Source organism: Lycium ferocissimum, chromosome 1 (assembly GCF_029784015.1).
Source record: "Lycium ferocissimum isolate CSIRO_LF1 chromosome 1, AGI_CSIRO_Lferr_CH_V1, whole genome shotgun sequence".
NCBI lineage: Eukaryota > Viridiplantae > Streptophyta > Magnoliopsida > Solanales > Solanaceae > Lycium > Lycium ferocissimum.
Genome location: NC_081342.1, coordinates 3,918,048 through 3,929,746, shown reverse-complemented (window position 1 = coordinate 3,929,746; position 11,699 = coordinate 3,918,048).

Below are 11,699 nucleotides of genomic sequence, written 5' to 3'. Positions count from 1 at the left end.
GTTAGTGAATTTTTTTGATTGTGGAGTTCACTACATTGAAGTGGTTCAATTGATTCCTTTATCGTAAAAGTATACAATATATAGGTTGAAAATATTATTATTTGTATGCATATAAGTTGTTGAGTTTTTTAAATTCTACATCCGTTCGTTCATTGAGAATAGCCCGATGACTATTATTATTCATTATTGAATATTATAAAAGAGATAAATTAAGTCTATATGTTGTTAATATTTATACTTATCAATTTGATTTATTAAACCTTTGAAACCTCTGTATTTGAAAGAAGAGAAAGCAAATTGGGCAACTATTTACCATTTCTACAAGTTATCGATTTCTAGAAAAAAATAACCTTATCTTCTTTCTGTTGCAAGACTAAATTGTGGTCTCATATGTGTAATTCATAAACTTAAAACTCTAATATATAAGTACTCCCCAAAAAGAAATAGAAAAACCTTCGTATTTTGCGAGTATATAGTTTGTTTTATGTTATTTGACTCTAAACTTGTCAGGTAGACAGTCATAAATTTCCACTTTGAATTTGTTGACCTACTCTATTTTGATTTTTTTTTGCATTAACCCTTTAAAGTTTCAGACTAATCAATTGGCAACACCACAGTACTAAATTAGTTAAGTCGTGTATATGCGGAGACGGATTTAAAAATCAAATATAATGAACTCGACTTCAGTATTAAATTCATTATAATTTTTAGATTACGAATTCAAATCTAATATATCTGATGAAATTTCAGTTGATTTTCATAGTTACATTCATTAGTTTTTCAGTACGTGCATTGCACGTGTATGTCTGGTCGAATAGCACATGATTAGTGTAAAATAATATCAATGATATTAAAATAAAGGTTTGACTAATAAGTTTTTGTGAGTGATAAAGAGTATAAATTGACAATTCAATATTGGGAAATTGTTTTACTTATTATTTATCTTCATTGTACATTAATATAAATGTACAAAAAATTATTTCGGACGAATATTCATATTTACTAAGTCGTTCACATGCAGAAATGGATTTAAAGTTGGGAAAATTTCATAAATGACTACTATTTGGGGGTTTTTTTTTCCGCATAGCTACGATTTAGCTATTTACTTTTCGTGGCAAACATATAGCTAAACTAAGCGCTTGTTTCATGTTGTATTCGTTATTAAGTGTCACCGTATTCATGAATACAGTTATTAAATTTTGCTAAAATCGTGGGATGAAATCTCCTAAACAAGGCAAACTAAGTAAAATCTTCCTAGAATCACTCTCAATGACCTGGCTTCCAAAATATCACACGATTCTTTTCTGATTACAATTACTCAAATTCAAATTCAAAAAATAATATTCAAAAACGGAAAAAACAGAGCTTAACCTCCTAACAGTAAATTCAATTCAAACATCTAGAATACGTTCAGAATACAATCTCAAAAATCAATTGCGATTTTAATTTAGATTGTCGCAATCGAATCTGCTGTTGTTCGTATGAGTTTCTACAGTTTTTTTTGGAGTTGTTCTATACAGAAATTGCTGGACTAATTCTGAATTTCGAAGGTAAATAATAGTTCAGTTGATGTTCATGATACAACGAGTAGTTTTGCATTGAAGTTGTTGATAATCATTAGCATTACTGAATTCAAAAAAAAATGTCTACCATACCGGCAGTAATTCGACATTCCGGGATTTGGAACGATGAGAATCGTTTTGTGAATTACACAATCGATGCAATAGTTTTCAAAGATTATGCCTCGTATGAGAATGTAGTTGATGTAATAGCGAAACGGTAGGAATAGATACAAGTAACAAAACAATTAATATCAAATACATGATCGAAGGTGATTCTATGCCGCTTGAAATACACAACGACATGAGTGTCAGGGTGTATGTTGAACTGAAGAAAGATAGTAGGCAGTTTGGGATGTATCCTTTGTGTATTACCACAACTGATAAGTTGAGTGAATACAATGTGTCTAGTGAAAGTGTAGTTGAAGGTGACATACCGCAATTAGAATACAATCGCCAATTACAAGTTATGAATACAGATGATGCGACAGAAATGGCATCGTCAACTTCTGGTCAGCAAATAGTTGTGTATAATGATTTGATCATTTCAAATCATAATCACAAGGAGATCATGGTAAATCAGGTATACAATGACAAGGATACTTTGAAGGCTGTGATGAAAAAATATGCAATTGACAATAGGTTTCAGTTCCGTACAGAGAGATCAAATTCTATAAGGTATGCTTGTTAAACTGTTTATTATTTATTTGTATATAACAATAAAATTGTATATTTTTTCATTAAGTGATGTGTATTTAACAAGTTGATATTTCTTACATATATCTGACTATCTAGTTTAAATTGGTATATGAAATTGTATTCAATTTTTTGCTTAATGATTTGATATGTGTCGGCAACGAATGTATAAGTATACAATTGCGGATTTGCAGCTACACCATTGTATGTATATCAGAACAATGTGATTGGAAAATGAAAGCTTCAAGCATTAACAAATCTGCAATGTTCAAAGTTAGAGAGTTTGTGGACAAACATACATGTCCATTAAAGGATAAGGTGTATTCTTGTATTCAAGCAAGTAGTGGTTTTATAGCAGGCATTATTAAACCAAAGTTAACAAATCACAAGAGGAAGTATACGCCAAAGGATATAGTAGATGATGTGAAAAATGAAATTGGTGTGGATGTGAATTACATGAAGGCTTATCGTGCTAAAGAAAAGGCTATGATCGAGTTGAGGGAGAGCCGGCGATTCTTACAAGAAGTTACTGGATATGTATACATCTTGGATAAAACGTATCCGGGTTCTCATATAAGAATGCAAAAATCCCACGAAAATGAGTTCTTATATCTTTTATAGCATTATATGCCTTTATAAAAGGGTTCGACTATTGTCGACCAATAGTGGTTGTAGACGGGAGCCACCTAAAACAAGAATACAATGGCACCTTTGTTTCAGCGAGCACTTTGGATGGTGCAGGTAATTCGTATACAAATGTCTTGTTTTTTGCATACAATGAATACGATGGAGTAAAAATCGGTAACCTTTTGCTTTTCTCAATTGAATTTGTAGGTAATATATTGCCTACAGCATATGGCGTGATCGATTCGAGAACGATAAGTCTTGGTCATGGTTCTTTCAACGGTTCAAGGAAGCATATGGGGTAAGGATAACATGTGTATTGTATATGATAGACATGAAAGCATCATCAAGGCTGTTGCTAGAATTTATCCTACTATTCCGCATTTAGCATGCATATGGCATCTTTGGAAAAATGTTTATAATAACTATAGGAAGAGTCATGAAGTGTTGAGTGGTGTATACTATAAAATGGCAAAAGCATACACACGAGAATGACTTTGATATGCTAATGGGAAAAGTTGAGAAAGAGGATATTCGGGTGAAGGAGTACTTGGATTCGGTGGGAAGGGCAAAGTGGGCTAGGCTTTATTGTCCGATTAACCGAGCATGGACATTAACATCAAATATTCTTTGAGTCCATTAATGCGGCACTCGTATACTGCTAGAGAATTACCAATATATGATTTTCTGGAGGAAGTTAGGTTGATGTATGGACGATGGAATTGCAAACCGACAAAATGGTTCGTATACATTCACAACGCTTGGGAAAAAATTTCAAGAATTGCTTGACCATTAATGAGCATAAATCTACGCGCATGAAGGTTTGTTTTCGTGCGTACGTATACGTATTTTTTTCAATTGCTTATATTTCATCTTTACGATTCTTATACATAAGTATATTTCTTACAAAAAAATTATATATTGACATGGCGTATTATGTTTGTAATAAAAACTTGATGTGAATACGTTTGTATATTGTTGCATAGGTAATTCCATCAACGGAATACTTACACCGTAATTGATGAAGGGAGGAGTTTCATTGTGTATTGAAAAGAAAACTTGCAGTTGCAAAATGTTCCAAGTCGATGAGATGCCACCTTTGCTAGGCTTACATTCTTAAGATGAAAAATCTCACTTTGTCGACGACTCTTGCTCAAACTTGTACAAACCCCGAAAATGTGATGAAGACTTATGATGTCCCGATTTATCCGTTACCGGATCGAGTGAGTGGAATGTCCACATGTATACATTTCGGAAGAAGTAGTGTTGCAGAGGGTACAAAAGACCGCACGGAAGGCCAAAAAGAAGCGTGATAAGTCTTTATCTGAATGGTTTTCAAATACACGTACAAACTCGTGCAGTAGATGTGGACATGCAGGACACAATAGGCGCTCTTGCAGGAATGAGCCTAAAAGAAAGTAGTTGATGTTTGCTTAGTAATTTCTTCTGTTTTTTAGGGTTTCCGTATTCGACCAAGTCGACCTTAAAGCGTCATGACATTTCTGTTCTTTTTAGTTGGTTTTGGCTGACTGATTCTGTTCTTTTTTGTTGATATTGGATGATTGAAAATCATTTTTTTGCGCGGAGTGCCCTTCTTTTAGGGTGGTCTTTAAATTTTGCCCCTCATATTTGAAATGTTTAAATTTTGCCCTTCGGCTAACACCCATAGGTCCCAGGTTCGAACCCACGGGGAGCATATACGATCGAAATTTTAAAAAAAAATTCGGGCAAAGTGGGCTTTTTAAATTTCGCTATGCTAACCAACAGCATACACTTTGTTATGATTTTAGAATTACACATTTTATGGACGTGGGACCGACAAAATGGTTCATACTTCTATGGGGCGTATATAAGTATTTTGATAATTCAGTTCATACAAAGTTATGCCGGTTGAGGGCATACTTTTAATGGGCAAACTTTTATGCGGATCCGGCATAACTTTGTGAAGGAATTATCAAAGTTATCTTGGTGACCGAAAAGAAAACTTTATGTCAAGTCGATGAGATCATAAGTATCCATTGTCCGGCATAACCAGAAATTCCTTCACAAAGTTATGCCGGTGGGGATACTTTTAATGGGCAAACTTTTATGCGGATCCGACATAAACTTTTGAATGAATTATCAAAGTTATGGTTTTTCAAATACACGACCGGCATACTTATGCCAAGTATACCCATAAGGCATAAGTATGCTTAGTAATTATATAACTTTGGTAATTCCTTCACAAGTGTATGTTGATGGGCATAGTTGAAATTTAAACTTGCCTTGCGAATTTTTTTTTTAAATTTTAATATCAAAGTTATGCGTGGGTTCGAACCTGGAACCTATGGGTTTATGGGCAAAGGGCAAAATTTAAAGATTTCAAATATGAGGGCAAAATTTAAAGACCACCCCAAACGAAGGGCAAACTTGCCTTGCGAATTTTTAATTGCCCATTGAAAATAAAGGAACTCTCTATGAATAACTTGCAATATTTCCGGCCATTTATATTTGGATGTATACGTGACGGTATACTTTGTATTTTATGTATGTGTCTGTTTCCAAAATCAGAAACCAATTGCATCATGTTCAGTTCATCAAATTCAGAATTCAGAGACAAGTAATCAGAGATAGAGAATAACTGTATGCATTGCTGGCTGATATACAGTTATGTTTTAATTATGTATACATTAGTGTTATATTTACGAATACGATATGTATTCAAGTTTAAAAAAGTTAATTACGTATACATTCAAATATCTGGATACGTTGATGGCCAAATTTTAACAAAGCGTAAATGATGGCATCCCATAAGTGAATAACTCAACAATGTAAAAAAACTAATTCCATCCGTAACAATTCTAAGTACAACTACGTATTATCTTTGATTATTATTTTAACATCTCTATATACGACAAATGGCCAATGATTGAATCGACAAATGTAAAACAATGGCATCCCATAATGATTAACTCAACAATGTAAGAACATTTAATTGTATTCATCAAAAAAATAAAGCGTATATTGTGAATTCATACTAACAAGCGCCATTTTGACGGCAAAAACTCCTTACAAAAACATAAAGATAATGTTTTCCCTAGAAACATCATAATCTCATTTTGAACCACACAACTACAAACTAATTAACTATGATTTTTTTCAACTTGATCAAAATCTATCTTTGGTCTAAACGGCTTCGGAGGTGCCTCATTATCGCTTTCGGCATTTGCTTCCATCTTCCTTTTAGCGTAATCCCACAAAGAGCACCATATCTCGTACGAAGTAATTCTGCATCAAGGTCTCCATGTGGAATACCTTCTCCTTGACTCAAATACTCCGCATATGCGACAACATACATTCCACAATCCCTGCACGAAAGAAAGAAACAAAAATTGTATTTAAATGATGTATTATCCTCATATATGTCAGTTTTAAAAATCCAAAATTTGACGTACATGCTTCCAGGACTCTGTTGTGGCAAATTGTCAACAAACACGACGTCAAATTTGTCAGCAGGTGCTTTGTCTTTGTACGCAGGGTTATAATTCCAATCAACTCCCTGCTTGGAGGTAGAAGTACGGTAAATGTAAATACAAGGGCAATAGATTGGCGAGTTTGTCTATTTCGAGATCTAACGGTTGCATCATGACCAGGCCGCTCGGTACGAGTCATATATATATATAGACGTCGTCAAGGAATGAAAGGACTACCAACAGCCAATGGTTTTTTTTCTTTAATGTTGACCGGGATGAATACATAGTCAACCAAATGCCACGGGACGGTGCAATGTAACGCCGTGGCCTTTAACGTATTCACATAAAACATCTTCTTGTTTTCCAACACTTATGGCACCATCCGGGTCAGCATAGCCTTTGTGAATAGCATCAATTTTGGTATTGAAAACACAGTCTACAGTGGTAAACTTGTATGTGCTATTTGTATCATATTTGGCTTTTTTCGGAAGTAGTAAAACATGACATCAAGATCTTTTGCAATAAAAACGAACAAAAACATTTAATATTTAAATCACAAAGCAATATAATGTATGTGAAAAAGAAGGTAAATCACACCTCGTCATTCCACATATGACCCTTCATTGATAAAAGGTAGAACCAATTTTTGTCGGCGATTTTCTTAATACCACAATCCATGGATGTTGGCAGTGTTGCCTTACCCTTTTTGTAGTGGTCCTCTTTGTTCTTTCTATAAAATACACACAAAATATATATCAAAACATTATTGAAACTATGTCTATACAACAAGTACATACGATAGATCAACTAACTTACACCTTATTATGCCTAACAAGCGGCCCCTCTTTTACCCATTTTGAGAATTCACCGAACGACTTGGCATCATGTCGCCCCGTGATGCAATTATTATCAAATGGGTGTTTTTTTGTCAAATATCTCTGTCAACTTAAGCTGAACTACACGGTTGAATACGAACGAGTTGAATACAATCTTTAATCACATTAACTACAAGCGAGTGGAATACAATCTAAAAAATAAAAAAATAAAAAGTCATAATGCTTACCCGAAGCTGACCCAAAATTTGTCATGTAAGGAGACATTTGCAAAGGTCCAGGACGCCTCTCTTTACGCAAAGTCATGACAATTTTTGTTATAGTATTCTGTGTTGGAAGGAATTCATCCGCCAGCTCATACTGAGGGATGAGCTCCAGTTCCTTACCAACATGAATACCCTCAAACTCAACAACGACATTGTGCGGCGTCACTTGATTAGAATCATCAGTACGGCACAAAAATGAAGAAGAAGATACACCTTGCACAATATTATTATGAACTAATATGTTGCTTCCTTCGTTGATAGGTATGGCGGCGGGAGTAACAACGATAACATCGGTTTGTCTTGATAGGGATTTGTGATCCAAAAGGCTATAAACAAACATATGACAAATTTTAATCGTAATCTGAAATGTATTTATCATATAACAAAATTTCAACGAAGAGTTGAATAAACTATTAAATGTAGTACCTCTGGTTCGACATAATCTCCCAAAATGTCACCTGGTCCCTGAATTTCCTGTGTTGAATCCCTTAATGTATCACCAGTAGAATTAACCTCGTTCACACCAACATCTCCCACTAGGCCCTAAAATGGAAAGGCAAAAATCAATAAATTTAGTAATGAACAAGCATTACACAACCCCTTTCGAGATGTGTATATAAGACTTTCAAGTATACGTATCTTTGATGCGGGCGAGATATGAATACGATCGTTTATATTTATGAATACGATCGATAAATATGAATACAATCACTTAAGCTGTATCATAAAAAATGGAAGTATGAAGATAAGTTTAAACATAAATACAATGTTATGTTTATGAATACAATATGTTAAAATATGAATGCAATCACTTAAGCTTGTATCATAAAAATGAAAGTCGAATATAATTGAAAACATGCATACATGTTTGGATACGATCAAGTATTTTGGATATAGTCAAGTATTTTGGATACGAGAAAAAGATACGATCAAGTATTTTGAATACGAGAAATAGATTGATACGAGCAACTCATCGGATACTGTGTTGGAAAATGAGCCGTATAACTCTCGTTTTGTATCGGTGATTTATTGTGTATTCCATTATCATGTTGCTTGAAATGTAGATTCTCTGGCGACTCCCTTAAAGAAAAAAAAGATCATTTATGTAAAGATTATTTCAATTGAAAATATTCAAATTGTTTTTGTTTTACCTTTTCAGAATCCTTATTCCCTTTAATTGCTTCAATAGCTTGAAGAATCGTTGTCAAGTTGTCATTGATCAATTTGTGGAGAACATTGAACTCATCCTTCACCTAAAAATATTGAAGAAAATCAAATATAGGAGAGACACATTAACTCCTTGAACTCATCCTTCAACTAAAAGCTATAAATTACACTCGCGAAACAATTTCTTGCCTCACTTCTTAAATTCATCAATTTCTTGTTAAATTGCATCAATTTCTTGCAATGGTCACAACTCGTCTTGTTTGGCGATGTCGGGGCTGCCTCGGGAGACAGATGGGGTATTTACATGCACTTGTTCATTCCCAATTGGAGAAGCCGACTTTGTTGTTTGTACAATAGGCGTCTTCCTACGGGGAGCAATGTTGGAAATTGGAATTGTTTCGGGTTGCAGATCTGCTTTCTTTGATGATGAAGTCCCAACAGACATCTGCCTACGTTTCTTAGACGGTGGAGATTCTGATTGAACAACTCCCTTTTGATGTGTGTCGTTACGGGGTGGTGTAGAAGCAAAATCATCATCATCAAGGACGGGGACGGTGGTACTTTACGGTACACCATTGACAAGTGGGGGCAATTGAAGACAAGCAAGCTCATTGACCGTCGGGACTATGTTGGCAAAAATACGCATTTCCTAATCAACATTTTAATGTTTGTCGAACTTGTATCAAAATACAACATATAAGTAGTCAAGTATACAGTGTATGAATTATATGCTACAGTCAAAATGCCAGTGTATACAAGAATTGTACTGCAAATTTATGAATACAACAAGAAAAAGCAACATATACTACAGTGAAATATAAAGTTGATACAACGTTGTGTCTTTGAGCATTGTATCAAAATAATATCGAAACAATGTATCAAGTATATACTATAGTCAAAATGACATTGTATCCAAGAATTGTCTATATGATTTATGAATACATCAAGAAAATGCAACATAGACTACGGTGAAGTATAAAGTTGATACAAAAATTTGCATTGTATCAAAATAAATATAAAAAACAGTGTATCAAGTATATACTATAGTCAAAATGACATTGTATCCAAGAATTGTACTGCAGATTTATGAATACATCAAGAAAATGCAACATAGACTACAGTGAAGTATAAAGTTGATACACTGTGTCTTTGACTGCATTGTATCAAAATAAATATTAAAAACAGTAGTTCCATATTTATGATTACAAGAAGAAAATATAATGCATTTATCAAAATATAAAATAAAGAAACAGTAAAAATTTAAATACATGAAGGGAACTTATATAACAATGTTGAGTACGACATTTTACCGGGGTGTTATCTTAACTTTAAACATGCCGTCCATCGGTTCCTTAAAGCTTGGTTGACTTTCAATGGTCGTCCATTCGACATTACGGGAATGTTGTTGCCGTCTTATTTGCAAGAGTGGCGTCAACAAATGAACAACACTCATAAAGCCAAACTTGCATAGCAAGTGGCATTCCATGGAGCCTATAAAACTTTTTCTCAGAAGTCATCTTGTGAGTCATACTTTTAATCAACTCATTGAATGCTTTCTTACCCCATGGGTAATCCACGTATCTTCCAGACTCTACCAAATCAAAGTGTAGCCTTGGTATTTTTCTTTGCATTCTTCTCATTGGACAAGATATAGGTATGAATGAAATAGAGGACAGCAATCTTAACGGCATCAACATCATTGAGGCCCCAGTTTTTATCTGTGAAGCATTCAATCAAATCTGCCTTTGAAGGCATTTTCTTAGAACCACCAAAATATGTCTCCAAAATCCTGATTTTACCCTTGCGGTTAACTTTAAAAGCATCTTCATCACCAACACACTTCAAACCGAGTTATTATTGCAAATTCTCTAATAGAAAACCGCAATTCATTACCATTTATATCAATCAAAAAAGCATCGAGTACTTCCAATAAGTTCTCTCACCATGCGACACCTCGAACATTTGTGCTTGAACATCACGGTGTTGCATTTTGGTGAATACACCAAAGCAAGTTTCCCCAAATATTTTGTCTTGCTTATCGGTTAGTTTGTCCTTGAGATCTTTAAATACTTCAACATTGGTGTAACAACTCATGTGCACTGAATGAGTAGGAGGATCTTTCAGAAAAAACTTACTCTGCATTATTCAGTTCAACAACAGACAAAAACTCATTATGCAGCAATGACAAATTTAAATACACTAATTGTATCCCGAAAGAAAAATAATGTATCTATTTAACTATACTACAGTCAACAAAATACAAATTCATTCTAAATGTATCCAAAGAAACAATGTATCTCTTTTGAACGGTAGTTATGTATACATTGCATTTTGTGTATACATAGTATTCAATTCTACAATGTATTCAATTCTACAAATTGTATTCAATACTTACCAAGACAAATGACAAATTGTATTCAATTCTACAAAAATGTATACAGTATACACAAGTAGGCGATATACGGATTAAATATAGAATACATACAACAATATATATTGTATTCAACACTAAAATGTGCAATCACAAAGTGTATCAAAATTAAAAACTAATAACAAATAAACATTGTATTCATAAATATGAAATAAATACAATACCTCCCACTACTTTTGAAGGAACATCTTCAACAACATTTTTCCCTTGCTAACTGAAGAACCATCGATAACTTTTCTCCGCTTTTCAATACTTGGTAGGGATGCTTCAGATATCGATGAATCAATGACATCTTTTCGTTTGGTAGATTTTGAACCTTCATCTACCATTGTTTCCATACTTACCGGGTCATGGCGCCTCTTAATACTACTCTCAGCATCCATTCTAGCAACAGAGCACTGCAATTTCTTCATCATTTTGAGTGATACACAAATCAAAAGATGGACCATCATCATAATGGTGCACATAATTGTGTATACCTCTAGTAACTCTGCATGGAGTGCTTTTCTCCGCCATTACACCAAAAAATCAAAGCAACATGTAGTAGAAACCCTAACAATGGCGGAAACCCTAACAATGGCGTAAAATCAAATAATTGGAAGAATATATTTAACAAAATAAACACAAATTTGTAAAAAAAAACTCCTAAATAACTTACCTAGAAATGCGCA